The 16,514-nt window shown below is 35.6% G+C and overlaps 1 long non-coding RNA gene across 1 annotated transcript in view; it reads left to right on the top strand.

The window, feature by feature from the left end:
- LOC137227839 (uncharacterized) overlaps positions 1–16,514 on the top strand; it is a 406,963-nt gene that overhangs the window by 247,430 nt on the left and 143,019 nt on the right. The window lies entirely within an intron of this gene.

Here is a 16,514-nt window from a genome sequence, read left to right as displayed (position 1 = left end):
CCTCTCACTGTTGTGGCCTCTCCCGTTGCGGAGCACAGGCTCCGGACGCGCAGGCTCAGCGGCCATGGCTCACGGGCCCAGCCGCTCCGCGGCATGTGGGATCTTCCCGGACCGGGGTACGAACTTGCTTTCCTTGCATCGGCAGGCAGACTTTCAACCACTGCGCCACCAGGGAAGCTCTGTGCATATATTTTTGTGTATATATACACACTCATTTATCATATGTTTATGAGTATATGTGAATATATGTATCTATATTTATATATGTGTGAGTGTATACATAGTCACACATACATGCACGCACTTTGTAGGTGCTCAATGAATAGGTATTGCCTTACTGGCAACTTTATGTCTTTTATTATTTTCTTCTGAGTGCATAGCTAATCCCTTTACTCTATGCCTACTTTGGGGAAAATTAATTTCTGAATTTTTGTTCCTTTTTCTATAATTGTTTTGTTCTTGTGTATTTTAATCTCACCTCGTCCTTTCAATATGTCTTATGGGTAAAAGATTTTACTAAATACTTACTATGACATGCTCACTCTAAATAGCCTGAGGATGTTTGGAGGTTGTATCACTTAGAAATAATGAAGATATTTAAATGTTAAAATCAAATTTTTTTTTTTTTTTACTGGCAGTGTGATTTTATTAAACATCCATTTATCTTGTAGAGTTAATGAATTTAAATTGATTGCTATCTAATATTTAGTAGGCGCTCAATAAATAGTAGACAGTACAATTTGAGGAATGGGTGAATGAATAATGAAGAATAAAATCCAGTGTTGCAAGATGTAGAGAACAATCGTGGGGACACCAAGGGGGGAAAGTGGCAGGGGGGTGGTGGTGGTGTGATGAATTGGGAGACTGGGATTGACATATATACACTAATATGTTTAAATGGATAACTAATAAGAACCTGCTGTATAAAAAAGTTAATAAAAATTCAGGAAAAAAAAACTCAGGCCATTGGCGATAACATATATGACATCAGTGGTGGCTTTGTGAAGTTGAGATGCTTTTAACTCACTGTTTATGACTTTGGCTATGGAATCAGGGACCCATTATAACAAAGTCTTGGATTTGTTTGTTTGATCTTGTTCTACATGTATTGTTTGGACAGAACCATAATGACCAAAAGAATATATAAAAAAAATAAAATCCAGTGTTGCAGAAAGTCTTGTGGTCTAAAACAATAACACAGGAAGGATTTTTGCAAAATATAGTAATAAAAAATAAATAATAAGTAATAAAATAAAATAAGTAATAAAAATAAATAAATAATTTAATCTCAGATGACACAGCTGGAAAGGAAGATTTAATTCTATTAGAATATTTCTCATTCCATCACTTTTACCTTTCTATGAAGGGATAGTCTATCTTAATTCTCCTTCTCTATTTTAATGCAGTATCCATCTAGTTTTAATCTCCATCCACTTCTTTGTCACTGTCCACCTCCAGAAATGGGAAAATAATAGGACATATTTAGCACAGTTTAGGGCCATTGGATTAAATAGCAATGAATACTCTGAGCTCTTGGTTCGGTCAGCCTTAGCAAACTTTTCACTGCATCTTCAGGTAAGCAGCCCAACTCCTTCATTAGTGACCATATGGGAATATAAGACTGATACACCTGTGTGAGTCTGACTTATTAAAATTTAAGAAGATGCCACTCTGTATTCTCAAATTTATTACAAATGAACATAGGTAAAGATATAGGCAGATGTAAAGGGATACTGTCATCCAGAGATGCTTCCTGGGAGAGGCAATGTGTGAACAGAGGTTTGAAGGATGACTTGGAAGTAGAAAAATATGACAAGAGCATGAGAAACACCTTAGTACTGTGAAATAGACCACATGCTATATTTAGGGAATGACAAGTGTAGTGCAATACTGCTGAAGTGCCACGTATACAGGGAAGGTGAGTCTGGAGAGTGAAGGAAGCAGCATCTGGACAACATGTGTTATTAAACAAAATAATCCAGAATCTCTCTTGTAATTCAGTCATGGGAAAGTCTGGATGCATGTTAGAATCATCCAGGGAGTTTATCACGATTCAAATTCTCAGATCTTACTTCTTACCAATGGAAGAAGAATATTTGGGGATGTAGTTTAAACACCAGTATCTGTTTAAATCTTCCACATAATTCTATCGTGTGGCCCGTCCTGATGAATACTGATATATGTGATGGAGAGAAATTACAGACCTTTACATTTTCTAGCAGGCAAAGAGATCAGTGGATATAAAATACTGTCAGAGGGAGGACCCCATGTGATGACACTCTTGGGCTTGGCTAGTAGTGAGGAACTAGATGATCCCAGATGCTGGCAGGAAACAGGCACTGAGTTTTGAAGTGGGGTATATAACAGAAAAGTGTTGCTCATTTTATTTTGCTGGTGCCAACTTTGGTGTTCTGCACAGCTCTGCACAAAAAAAGTGAAAGGCAGTGTAATCAATCCATTTTAGCTTTGAACTATTTGAGGGGAAAAGAGAATATCCAATGGGATTGTCTAGGAGACAATTAGAGATTTCGAACAGGAAAACAACAAAGATCAGGATTGGGAAAGAACTTCGGGAGTCTTCAGCACAGAGGTGATACTGAAAAACTTAAGTTGGTGAATTCAGTAATATAAGGGACAAAAAATATACAGTGATAAAGTGAAGTTCACAACTTAGGTGAAAAATTGTGGTAATGAGGTGATAAGAAATCTAGAAATAACAGAAGCAGACAGAGAAATATATAGAAAAGTTTCAATAATACGCTGTAATTATTTTTTTGAAGGATTCATTCACCCATCTATTCTCTCATGCATGACTTGTTCAATTAATAAATTATATTCAATTGGATTTAATGCTCATTCTGAATATTTTGATATTTAAATTAATATATCCATGAAATCAACCAGTTGTCAATTGAGTAAAGTCACAAAACATTAGATTAAGTTAAAAACCTGAGACAATTCCAATGAGTGTTGTAAGAAGGAAGTCCAGGATAATTTATTAGAGTAACGTCAGTTGAAAGTTGAGTATAGTTTTGAGTATAGTTTTGTATAGTTTTGAAAGTTGAGTATAGTTTTGAGTACAGTTTTGTATACAAAAACTGCAAAAACTGCACTAAAGCAATGTATCCAATATGAGATTGGAGATATGTATATACCTGTGAAACCATCACCATAATGTATGGCCAAAACCTATCTACTGCCTCCAAAAGGTTCTTCCAGCTCTCTTATTTATTATTATATAATAGGGACCCTTAAGAGTTACACTCTTTGCAAAGTGTTAATTATTGTTAACTAGAGGCACTCTGCTGTGGAGTAGATCTCTAGAACTTATTCATTTTGTATAGCTGAACCTTAAATCTTTGACGAATATCTCTCCAGTGCCCCCTCCTTCCAGCCCATGGCAGCTACCATTCAACTCTCTGATTCTAAGGGTTTGATTAATTTAGATACATAAGTGATATTTTGTATGTTTTATTTTATATATCATAAGTGACATTTTGAAATAAGCCTACTGTGTCTGGTTTATTTCACTTAGCACGATGTCCTCTAGTTTCATCCATGTTGTTGAAAATAGCAGAATTCTCTTCCTTTTTAAGCCTGAATAATATTCCACTGTATGTGTATACCATACTTTATTCATTCATCCATCAATGGACATTTAGGTTGCTTCCATATCTTGGCTATTTTGGATAATATTGCAGTGAACATGGAAGTGCAGATCCTGATTGCAGTTCCTTTGGCTAAATACCCAGAAGCGGGATTGCTGAGTCATATGGTAGTTCTATTTTTAGTTTTTTGTTAAACCTGAATATTGTTTTCCATAATAGCTACAGCAGTTTACATTCCCACCAGCGTATACAAGTGTTCCCATTTCTCCACATCCTCACCAATATTTGTTTTTTCTTTTCATAATACCTGTCCTAACAGGTGTGAAGTAATATCTCACTGTGGTTTCGATTTGCATCACCCTGATAATTAGTGATGTTAAGCACCTTGTTATATACCTGTTAGCCAATTGTAAGTCTTCTTTGGAGAAATACATATCCAGCTCCTTTGTTGTTTTTCAACTGGTAATTTGTTTTTTTGCTATTAAGTTATAGGTGGTATCTATATTTATCTCTTTGTATTAACACTTTATCAGAAATATGGTTTGCAAATATTTCTCCCATTCTCTAAGTTGCCTTTTCACTCTGTTGATTATTTCCTTTGCTGTGTAGGAACTTTTTTGTTTGAGTTAGTCCCATTTACCTATTTTGCTTTTGTTGCCTGTGCTTTGGTGTCCATAAAAATCATTGGCAAAGCCAATATTCAGAGGCTCTTCCCCTCTGTTTTCTTCTGGAAGTTTTATGGTTTGGGGTCTTAATTTAAGTCTCTAATCCATTTGAGTTGATTTTTGTGTATGGTGTGAGATGAGTCCAATTTCATTCTTTTGCATGTGTATATCCACTTTTCCTAGTACAATTTATTGAAGAAACATTTATTTATTGAATAAACTTTCCCCATTGTGTATTCTGGCATCCTTGTCAAAGATCAGTTGACTGTATATGTGTGGGTTTATTTCTGGGCTCTATGCGCTGTTCCATTGTCCATATATCTCTTTTATGCCAGTTCCATCTTGTAGCCTTCTAATATATTTTGAAATGAGGGAGTGTGATGCCTCCAGGTTTGTTTTCTTGTTCAAAATTGCTTTGGCTATTCAGAGTCTTTATGTTCTATATGAATTTGAGGATCATTTTTTCTGTTTCTGTAAAAAATGTCATTAGGATTTTTATATGGATTTCATTGTAACTGTAGATCACTTTGGGTAGTATGGATATTTTCACAATGTTAATAACTCTAATCCATTAACATTTGGGGCCTTTCCATTTATTTGTGTCTGCTATAATTTCTTTCATCAGTCTTTTACCTCTTAGGTAAATTTATTCCTAAGTATTTTATTCTATTTGCTGCAATTGTACACTATATTGTTTCCTTAATTTCCTTTTAATATAATTCAGTCCTTCTTAAACTCTTCCAAAAAATGGAAGAAGAGGGACGACTTCCAAAGTTTCTCTGTGTTAAAAAAACTGAGAAAGGCACCACAAGAAAATTTTAGGAAATATCCCTGATAAACATAGACACAAAAATCCTAATGAAATATTGAAAACCTGAAATCAACAGCTTATTAAAATGATCATACACCAGGACCAAATTGAATTTGTGCCTGGAATGCAAGAATGAATGGATCAACGTAAACAAGTCAATCAAGGTGATAGACAACATTAATAGAATGTAGGGTAAAAACAGACTGTAGATGTATAAAAAAGCCTTTGGCAAAACTCAATACCCTTTTATGATTAAAAAAAAAACTCTACAAATTAGTTACAGAAGGAAATTACCTTAACCCAATATAGATCATATATGCAAAGCTCACATATAATATCACTCTAAATAGTGAAAAGGTAAAAAAGTTTTCTCTAAGATCTGGAACAAGGCAAGGATGCCCACTCTTGCCATTTGTATTCAACATAGTACTGGAAATCTCACCAAAACAATAAGGCAAGAAAAAGAAATAAAAGACACCCAAATTGGAAAGGAAGATGTAAAATTATTTCTTTTTGCAGATGACATGATCTTAAATGTAGAAAACCGTAAAGACTCCAAAAACAAGTTAGAGGTAATAAATGAAATCAGCATACTTGCATGATGCAAAATGAATGTTCAAAAATCAGCTGCATTTCTATACATTAACATCACCAAGTCTTTTAAGATGGCTATTCTATATGGTGAAAACATTTGTTTTTCAGAAAAATTGGTGTAACTCTCATTCTCATTCTTCCCAAATGTTTTCTTTATTACTCTCATGTATCGTCCGTTATTCCAGCAAAATATGTATCACTAGTGCTTCTCAAAACACCATAGAACTAATTGATCACCACTGCTTATGATGATTACATCCATATGTAGATCTTTTCTTTTCCCAGTGAGCTTCTTTGTTGGTGGGGGTCTCACAGTGTTGCTTTGTGGATAAAATCTGTTCTAATACAAATTGATATTTAAGCATTTGTTATTAACAAAAATATGCTTTTTTACCTATATTAACTCAGATGAAGCTTAAAGCCAACCCATAAGGTAGGTAGGAAACTGTTCTGAGAGGTTGTGATTATACTAAAGTCACAAAATTAGTAAACGATAGGCTTCCTATCTAAGGTATTATAAGGCCCATGTTCTAAGGAGCTTTGCAAATTTTAACATTTCAGCAATGTGATATATTATTTTCAACATCCTATTATTACTGGTGTTGTTACCATTAATTATGGAATTTTAGTGAATATAGTCATTATCTAACTGAGCACACCTAAAATGAATCTCCTTTTAAAAATGTTATGAGGCAGAAAATACGTTTTGTTTCAAGTCTAGCAATTTCCATAAAATTGTAATAAATATGCTTTTTTGTACAATGTATTCTCTCTTCTCTGATAAGGAAACTTCACAGAATAACTGCATTTTGTATTTTGAATATAATTGCATTAAAAGGAAGCTAGTTCCTACTTTCAAATAGGAACATATAGAATACCCAGTCATTGATCCTACAAATGTAGCATCTGCACCTCAATTAAAAATGTACATCCTCCCAGAGATGAAGTATAATTAAGCCATCAGAACGTGGAACCCTACAAAACACAGGATGTTTTCAACTGCCTAGTCACACAGACATTTTCAAGCTAATTCCAGAATAATGGAAACCATTGCCCATAGAGATCACAAAACAGATAAGATGACAGAGAGAAAGAGAAAGACACTTGCCATAGAAGAGTTTGGCATCCATAAGATGTGGTCATCAAAGTTACTGTGTTGACTCTAAGTAGAAGAAAGCCAGAGAATCTATTTAATAGAGGGTTGTCATTTGTGTTTCAATCTATAAAGATAAATGTACAAACGCTGTAAATGTATTATACTTATTTAAGTGAGAGGTATTTATTGAATTTAAGCCAAACATATTGGATAGAGGGTCTGTTATCAGTTTAATGTAATTACTGTAAATTGAATAGTGACACGATTCTTAAATAGGAAAGCAATGTTGAGAATTTTTCAGGACCTTAGCTGGATGGAGGCTAATGGAAGAAATTCAGAATCACATAGGGCCGAGGCCCAGAAAAAGCCCAGCTTTATGGTTAGCCCCAAGAAAAATAGTCATTAGACAAAAAACCAGGATGATTTTTGGCATTCTGAGGACAGGCATCATGTTTGAAGAAGGTAGTATCTTCTGGCTGATTACTGACAATATTGTTTTTCATATAGATGCATCTTTTGGGTTGTAGTATGAACTCCAGATGATGACTGTGCTTTTTTTTTTTTTTTTTTTTTTTTTTTTTTTTGCCGTACGCGGGCCTCTTACTGCTGTGGCCTCTCCCGTTGCGGAGCATAGGCTCCGGACGCGCAGGCCCAGCAGCCATGGCTCACGGGCCCAGCCGCTCTGCGGGTTGTGGGATCTTCCCGGACCGGGGCACAAACCCGTGTCCCCTGCATCGGCAGGCAGACTCTCAACCACTGCGCCACCAGGGAAGCCCGACTGTGCTTTTAGAGTCAGTTCTACTCTTAGAGGAGGGGGCTGGCATGGGCAAAGCAAATGGTCAGGACCTTGCTAGGCAAGGGAGTTGAGAGGGCGTTAATGAGGATTTCCTGTGACACTTTGTACAGTGTGTGATTAACAGGCAATATCACTAATTTCTGAAACACCCACTGGAAGGGATAAGGGCCTAGAGTAAACTGTCTGTATTGACCAAGATTGGCTCAAGAAATTTGGTGGGATAAGCCTTATATATTAAAGGGATCAAGGAATGTACATAAACAGGGCTTGGAATGCAAGGGGGCCTGCATAATTATTTGCTAAACCCTCTTGCCTGTTGTGGTAGTGTATCGTTGACCACACACAGAATTTGGAGGCAGTCAAATATAGACTTGAATACAAATTGCTCTGCTTATCTATTAATTGGAAATATACAACCTGGTGCATAGTAAACACACAAGGAATAGTGAATCATTTCATGTTTTATTTTCTCTATAATGTCTTTAGGTCAAGGTCTGTACCATATTTTTCTTCTACCCTCAGCACTCAACACAGTGCTTAGCACTTACTGGCACTTAGTGAATGTTTGTTCAATGAAAGTTTCATGGCACACATTATCAGTTTTATGATAGAGAACTACCTAGGGCAATAAGACTAGATAGTGCGCATATTGAAAAGTCAACTGCAAAGTCTTTCACCCAAATATGTTATCCTAGAGTGTAATGAAGGGAAGTGTTCTGAAAATGAACATGAAGGAAGGGAATCATATGTTGTTTGTGCTAGTCTCAAACTCATTCATTTCATAGATAAAGGTCATTGGGATCAGAAATGTGGCATAACCTGGGTTGAGTCACACAACTGGTCCTTGTGACAGTTAGGGCTACCTAGCAAGTCTCTTAAAAGCCATGTCTGTTTGCACTAGAAAAATAATACACGTGGTTTTTGTCAGAAGTCAAAACTATGTTGCTGAGTCACAATTGGCGGGGTTTTCCCTCCCTCTGACCGGTTGCTAGGAACAGTGAATCAGCATCCCAAACGAATATGCTGCTATTGTGGTTAAGTCTGTGAAGTTAAATTTTATTTGGATCTTTGGATATAGAAATGCCTCTTTATAAGCCACCAGTTGACTTCCCAACCATACTACTCAAACAACTCAGCAATCTAGGTCCACAGCCTCAGAAAAGATCAGGTGAGATTCAGCTTGATCTCTGCCTAGAACGCACCATGAGTGATACAGTTCCAAGGTTTCTCGAACTTTTTGAAAAGATTTCCCAGTGAAACTCAGATACCTCTAGGCTGAAGCACAGCATTTTTCTTTCACAGTATTCAAAAACACAGAGGAAAAAAAATGTCTAACTCCAAATGGAAATGTTGGAAGGAATGCACTTAGGACATAATTACCAAGATTAGGCAAACTACTTCTTTGGTAGTTGCTATATGTCCCTAGACTGTGCTTATTGTAATTTCACTCACTATTTTGTCAGAGGGAAGAAGCATGTTGTGATGGCACTGGGTAATTGGCAGTGCCATTTCTGTGTCTTCAGTGCTTGCAAATTTATTCCATTCGTTCTCATTATAGATGAAATGAATTATCCTGAAACAACTCTGTGGGGCACTATTCACACCAAGTAATGCTTAGTGAAAATCATGTTTTGGCTCTTGATGTGCTTATTTATATTTCTCAGGTTTTGGAGTAAGCAACCTACGTTTGCTCAAAACATTTCTTTCTGTATTTGTATCTCTTAATTTATAAATATTTAAAACATAGGAATCGGTCAAGCGTTTCAAGTACTGTATAAAATTATATTAATTTGACCAAATTATTTTAAAATAAAATTATTTTTAAATGTCTTTAAAATATATGTTTAAACATTTCTAAATTAAAATATTTCTTACAAAGAAGGCATCTTCCAGAGATGGATGAAATAGGAGTTTTTAGTAATTCTCTTGAAAATGTTAAATAGTGTAACACTGAGAGAGAACAGTGCGCTTTAAGGCAGCATATCTGAATTTCGCCTCTGGTAAAAATTTCACAGTTGAAACAATGGAACAATGGTACCTCTTATTATTACTGCAAAAAATGTGTTATTTTAATGTTCTGCACATGATCTTCCAATAATAAGTTGTTCATAAACATATACAAATATTAAGAACTCTTTTAACTTACCGTTGGTTTATTTAACAGTTCATCTTTAAGGATTTTGGAAACATTTGGAAATTCTTTTAGGTATTTCACATCCTTCAAACTAACAAAAAACCACAGAAAATAATGTTTATTGTTTATTCTTTGATGGCAGTTACAATGTTCTGAGTTAAATCCTTTGTTACACCTCTTTCACTGTGAGGCAACCGGTGTTTAAAATGCTTAAAGAACTTTTTTAACATTTCAGAACTAGGATTGAGTAAAGGTAAAACAATCACAAGACTTGATTCCAAAACCAATGCATATAAATATCATACATGTGAGATTAAATATCTTCAGAAAATAATTTCCACAAAAATTATTACTCCGCAGAACTTTGTAGACCAGACTAGAGTTTGACCTTTTCCTACTTGGTCCTGAGAAATCATAAGATATAAGATATTCTCATAACCATACTTTAGAAAGGTAACTCTGACAGCACATACATAGTTAACAGAGGTGAAAGAGGAGAGGAAGAGCAATTAGACTGAGATGATAATTCAGGTGAGAGATAATGAGATCTGTAATAGAACTGTGACAGTAGGATGGAAAGGAGTCTATAGATGTGGGATGTGAGAGAGTTAAGAAATTTGGCAGCATTTAGTAACCAAGGGTAGATAAGAGGGGAGATGGATGAGTAAAGGACAACTCAAGTGTACAATCTAGGGAATAGGCAGAAGGAAAATAAAAGGAGGAATAACTCTGGAGAGGAAGAAGATGAGTTCAGTTTTGAACATGCCTAGTTTCCGGTGGTGATGGACATATGTGTGTTATAGTCCCCATCTGTCTGACAGTTTGGTCCTGGTACTCAGGACATAGGACAAGAATGGAGATACAAAAGTGGGAACTACTGACATAATAATGGTACTGGAAAACATGATACAGGTGGACCTTCTCAGAGATTCTGATAACAGAGCAAAGTGTAATAACTTGAATAATCTTTACAAAGTAAAGATACAGTAATGTGAGAGGGGTTCAGTAAGGAAACTGGGCAGAAGTGATCATAGAGATAAATGGAGAATCCAGACTTTTTTCTTTTATAACAGAAGCCAGCAAACAACAGCTATGCAGTAATTGCAGATGTTCCAGAGGAACTGGGGAGAAAGAATTGGAGAGGTCAGCAGAGAGTTTTAGAAATAGTTTCATTGTGACATATATGTGGATGATTTATTACAGTGGGACGGAAAACAAGTGTCAGCTATATTTGCTTTTTAATCATTGTATTTATGAATGTTTACAAACACAAAGGTAGAGAGGTAGAGAGAGTAAACTACTCCAACACTATGCTACACTATAATCTCTTCTTTAACTAAGAAGAAATGAAGAACTGGATATGAAGGATTAAAAAATATAAAATTAAGTCCCAATTTAAAGAACTTTGAAAACCTTCAAAACAAAAACATTTATATAAATTATATTAATAACAGTTTTTCTTTCCCACTTATTACCTCTTCATTTGCACTGTGAAAACGGTTAGAGATACTGGTTTTCCCTCTTTATTGTGTTTTGTAGCACTGTCCATGTCAACAAATCAGCAAAGATTCATCATTTAATTCTTGACTGAAACTCTTATTATTCTGAACACTACTGCCAAAGGATTAGGAAGCATCTCTTTGAGATAATATATAGTACAAATTCACACTTATCTTTTTGTAGCAGTGTTGAACCAGATAACAGAAAAAAATATATTCAGGCTATCGATTTACACATATAATAGGTCTCCATTCAAACCCTTTAAACTTTGCCAAGAAATTACATGTGTTAAAATCAGATTAGAAAAACTATTAAGAAGCTACATGTTTTACTTGTATAAAATACTATGCTGACCTTCATGGTTCAGCTATTCTGCTTAATACTTTTTACTCTGTACACTCTTAAAGGCATAAAATATCACATACTGTTGTTTTTTCACACCTATGCAGCTTTATCAAGTATAGCTAACTCCTCAATTCAGAAGATAATGAGAATCACCCAAAGCCAGTGAGACAGTCACCCAGCAATGTGCATTATGCTGATGTCTGCATTCTTTAACTTCACTCATATATATGATCAGAATCTGTATCTTTGCATGGCAACCATGAATATCAGATAAATATGAAACATTTTTGAAAAATGAAGACTTCAATCTCACCAACCAAGCTTTAAAAGATGACAGATTTTCATAGAAAACAAAAGGCTTAAAGCTGACACTTCTTGGTACTATATGTAAAATTCATTGTTGAATGATGTATCAGCACAAAAAGGAATGGAGGGTAAAAGAAAGTGTGTTGTGCTGTGTGACATCCTGCTCTGGACCAAAGAACGTGCACCATAAAAAGTAGGGTTGTTTCTAAGGATAGATTCAGGAGGAGATTACCCAGAGTTTATAAGAGGGTGGGAACAGGTACTCTCAAAAAGCACCATGTGTCTCCCAATGTCAAGTGACAGTAATGCGTTCTCATACTTTAAGCACTTGAATGTTGAAAATTCCTTGAAATTCTACTGTATAAAACAAAAAGCACATAATCAGCAATGGTTTTTCTGGGATGACATTTGATATGTTGAGATATGCTAGAATCTTGATTTTGCAATCCATATATAATCATCAGCTTGGCTTTTCACTTGAGATCTATATCACATCTTATCACAGTTTCTAAATCATTTCTCCCAAATGTGTAGGAAGCCACCATTGATATGTATCCCTTCCTTATATACTCTTTAATAGATTAAAGTAATGCCTCCAAAACCAGTATAATCTGTTTCAAGCTGTTCCCATGTTGCTTACCTTCTATGACATTAGTTGCTTTTCTTCTTTTGGCCAGTAGATGGTTTCCATTGGATCTTCCAAAAGCCAAATTCAATAAGGCCTGGTAGGACATTATAAAAGCCATTAATTATATTTTATGGCCCAGCAACACAAAATTGCATGTAATTCCAAAATATACCCTCAGATACATTTCATTAATAAGATCTGTTATCTCTGTGTCTTATACAAAACTTAATACCCCACTCTTTTTTTTTGCCATTTTAAATGATTTATTTGAAGTAACACCCTGATTGTACATTGGTTATGTGAGTCGTTTATTTACAACAGGTATCAAATCTTAGTCACTAAGGAATTCGTGTTACTTCATAATGAAATATCATTTAAATAAATACTCTGGGGTAGTTCATAATATGAGTATATATCCAGCACAAAAATGTCTGAGTACGTGAGAAGAACAAGAGCAGAAAATTTAAATTACCTATTTCTAAATGACAAGATCGTGTAACTCTAATATGAAACTTTCTCATAACTTTTTCTGAGAGCAGTGCCACTACAGCAGTGCAAGAAATCTTGAATTTTACCTTCTTTATTTTTAAAAATTTTTTGATTTAATTAAAATTTTTTTTTTATACAGCAGGTTCTTATTAGTCATCCATTTTATACACTTCGGTGTATACACGTCAATCTCAATCTCCCAATTAATCACACCATCACCTCCACCCCCCGCCGCTTTCCCCGCTTGGTGTCCATACAATTTTTCTCTACTTCTGTGTCTCAATTTCTGCCCTGCAAACCGGTTCATCTGTACCACTGTCTAGGTTCCACATATATGCGTTAATATACAATATTTGTTTTTCTCTTTCTGACTTACTTCACTCTGTATGACAGTCTCTAGATGCATCCACGTCTCTACAAATGACCAAATTTTGTTCCTTTTTATGGCTGAGTAATATTCCATTGTCTATATATCCCACATCTTCTTTATCCAGTCATCTGTCGATGGGCATTTAGGTTGCTTCCATGACTTGGCTATTGTAAATAGTGCTGCAATGAACACTGGGGTGCATGTGTCTTTTTGAATTATGGTTTTCTCTGGGTATATGCCCAGTAGTGGGATTGCTGGGTCATATGGTAGTTCTATTTGTAGTTTTTTAAGGAACCTCCATACTGTTCTCCATAGTGGCTGTATCAATTTTCATTCCCACCAACAGTGCAAGAGGGTTCCCTTTACTGCACACCCTCTCCAGCATTTGTTGTTTGTAGAGTTTCTGATGATGCCCATTCTAACTGGTGTGAGGTGACACCTCACTGTAGTTCTGATTTGCATTTCTTTAATAATTAGTAATGTTGAGCAGCTTTTCATATGCTTCAATGGCCATCTGTATGTCTTCTTTGGAGAAATGTCTATTTAGGTCTTCTGACCATTTTTGGATTGGGTGGTTTGTTTTTTTAATACTGAGCTGCATGAGCTGTTTATATATTTTGGATATTAATCCTTTGTCCGTTAATTCGTTTGCAAATATTTTCTCCCATTCTGAGAGGGTGTCTAGGGTGTCTTTTCATCTTGTTTACGGTTTCCTTTGCTGTGCAAAAGCTTTGAAGTTTCATTAGGTCCCATTTGTTTATTTTTGGTTTTATTTCCATTACTCTAGGAGGTGGATCAAAAAAGTTCTTGCTGTCATTTATGTCACACAGTGTTCTTCTTATGTTTTCCTCTAAGAGTTTTATAGTGTCTGGTCTTATATTTAGGTCTCTAATTATTTTGAGTTTATCTTTGTGTATGGTGTTAGGGAGTGTTCTAATTTCATTCTTTTACATGTAGCTGTCCACTTTTCCCAGCACCACTTATTGAAGAGACTCTCCTTTCTCCATTGTATATCCTTGCCTCCTTTGTCATAGATTAGTTGACCATAGGTGTGTGGGTTTATCTCTGGGTTTTCTATCCTATTCCATTGATCTATATTTCTGTTTTTGTGTCAGTACCATATTGTCTTGATTACTGTAGCTTTGCAGTATAGTCTGAAGTCAGGGAGTCAGATTCCTCCAGTTCTGTTTTTTTCCCTCAAGACTGCTTTGGCTATTCGGGGTCCTTTGTATCTCCATACAGATTTTAAGATTTTTTGTTCCAGTTCTGTAAAAAATGCCATTGGTAATTTGATAGGGATTTCATTGAATCTGTAGGTAGCTTTGGATTGTATAGTCATTTTCACAATGTTGATTCTTCCAATCCAAAAACACGGTATATCTCTGCATCTGCTGGTATCATATTTAATTTCTTTAATCAGTGTCTTATAGTTTTCTGCATACAGGTCTTTTGTCTCCCTAGGTAGGTTTATTCCTAGGTATTTTATTCTTTTTGTTGCAATAGTAAGTGAGAGTGTTTCCTTAATTTTTCTTTCAGATTTTTCATCATTAGTGTATAGGAATCCAAGAGATTTCTGTACATTAATTTTGTATCCTGCAACTTTACCAAATTCGTTGATGAGCTCTATTAGTTTTCGAGTGGCATCTTTAGGATACTCTATGTTTATTATCATGTCATCTGCAAACGGTGACAGTGTTACTTCTTCTTTTCCAATTTGTATTCCTTTTATTTCTTTTTCTTCTCTGATTGCCATGGCTAAGGCTTCCAAAACTCTGTTGAATAATAGTGGTGAGATTGGACATCCTTGTCTTGTTGCTGATCTTAGAGGAAATGCTTTCAGCTGTTCACCATTGAGAATGATGTTTGGGGTGGGTTTGTCATATATGGCCTTTATTATGTTGAGGTAGGTTCCCTCTATGCCCACTTTCTGGGGAGTTTTTGTCATAAATGCGTGTTGAATTTTGTCAAAAGCTTTTTTCTGCATTTATTGAGATGATCATATGGTTTTTATTCTTCAGTTTGTTAATATGGTGTATCACCTTGATTGATTTGTGTATATTGAAGAATCCTTGCTTCCCTGGGATAAATCTCACTTGATCATGGTATATGATCCTTTTAATGTGTGTTGGATTCTGTTTGCTAGTATTTTGTTGAGGATTTTTGCATCTATATTCATCAGTGATATTGGTCTGTAATTTTCTTTTCTTGTAGTATCTTTGTCTGGTTTTGGTATAAGGGTGATGGTGGCCTCATAGAATGAGTTTGGGAGTTTTCCTTCCTCTGCAATTTTTTTTTCTTTTTTGCGGTACGCGGGCCTCTCACTGTTGTGAACTCTCCTGTTGCAGAGCACAGGCTCCGGACGCGCAGGCTCAGTGGCCATGGCTCACGGGCCCAGCCGCTCCGCGGCATGTGGGATCTTCCCAGACCGGGGCACAAACCTGTGTCCCCTGCATTGGCAGGAAGACTCTCAACCACTGCACCACCAGGGAAGCCCCCTCTGCAGATTTTTGGAAGAGCTTGAGAAGGATGGGTGTTTGCTCTTCTCTAAATGTTTGATAGAATTCTTCTGTGAATCCATCTGGTCCTGGACTTTTGTTTGGTGGAAGGTTGTTAATCACAGTTTCAATTTCATTACTTGTGATTGGTCTGTTCATATTTTCTATTTCTTCCTTGTTAAGTTATACCTTTCTAAGAATTTGTCCATTTCTTCCAGGTTGTCCGTTTTATTGGCATAGTGTTGCTTGTAGTAGTCTCTTAGGATGCTTTGTATTTCTGCAGTGTCTGTTGTAACTTCTCATTTTTCATTTCTAATTTTATTGATTTGAGTCCTTTCCCTCTTACTTGATTGAGTCTGGCTAATGGTTTATCAACTTTGTTTATCTTCTCAAAGATCCAGCTTTTAGTTTTATTGATCTTTGCTATTGTTTTCTTTGTTTCTGTTTCATTTATTTCTGCTCTGATCTTTATGATGTCTTTCCTTCTGCTAACTTTGGATTTTGTTTGTTCTTCTTTCTCTAGTTCCTTTAGGTGTAAGGTTAGATTGTTTATTTGATATGTTTCTTGTTTCTTGAGGTAGGCTTGTATAGCTATAATCTTCCCTGTTAGAACTGCTTTTGCTGCATCCCATAGGTTTTGGATCATCGTGTTTTCATTGTCATTTGTCTCTAGGTAT

Source organism: Pseudorca crassidens, chromosome 7 (genome assembly GCF_039906515.1).
Source record: "Pseudorca crassidens isolate mPseCra1 chromosome 7, mPseCra1.hap1, whole genome shotgun sequence".
NCBI lineage: Eukaryota > Metazoa > Chordata > Mammalia > Artiodactyla > Delphinidae > Pseudorca > Pseudorca crassidens.
The sequence above is the reverse complement of the archived record's forward strand: the minus strand, read 5'-3'. Positions and strand labels throughout refer to the sequence as shown.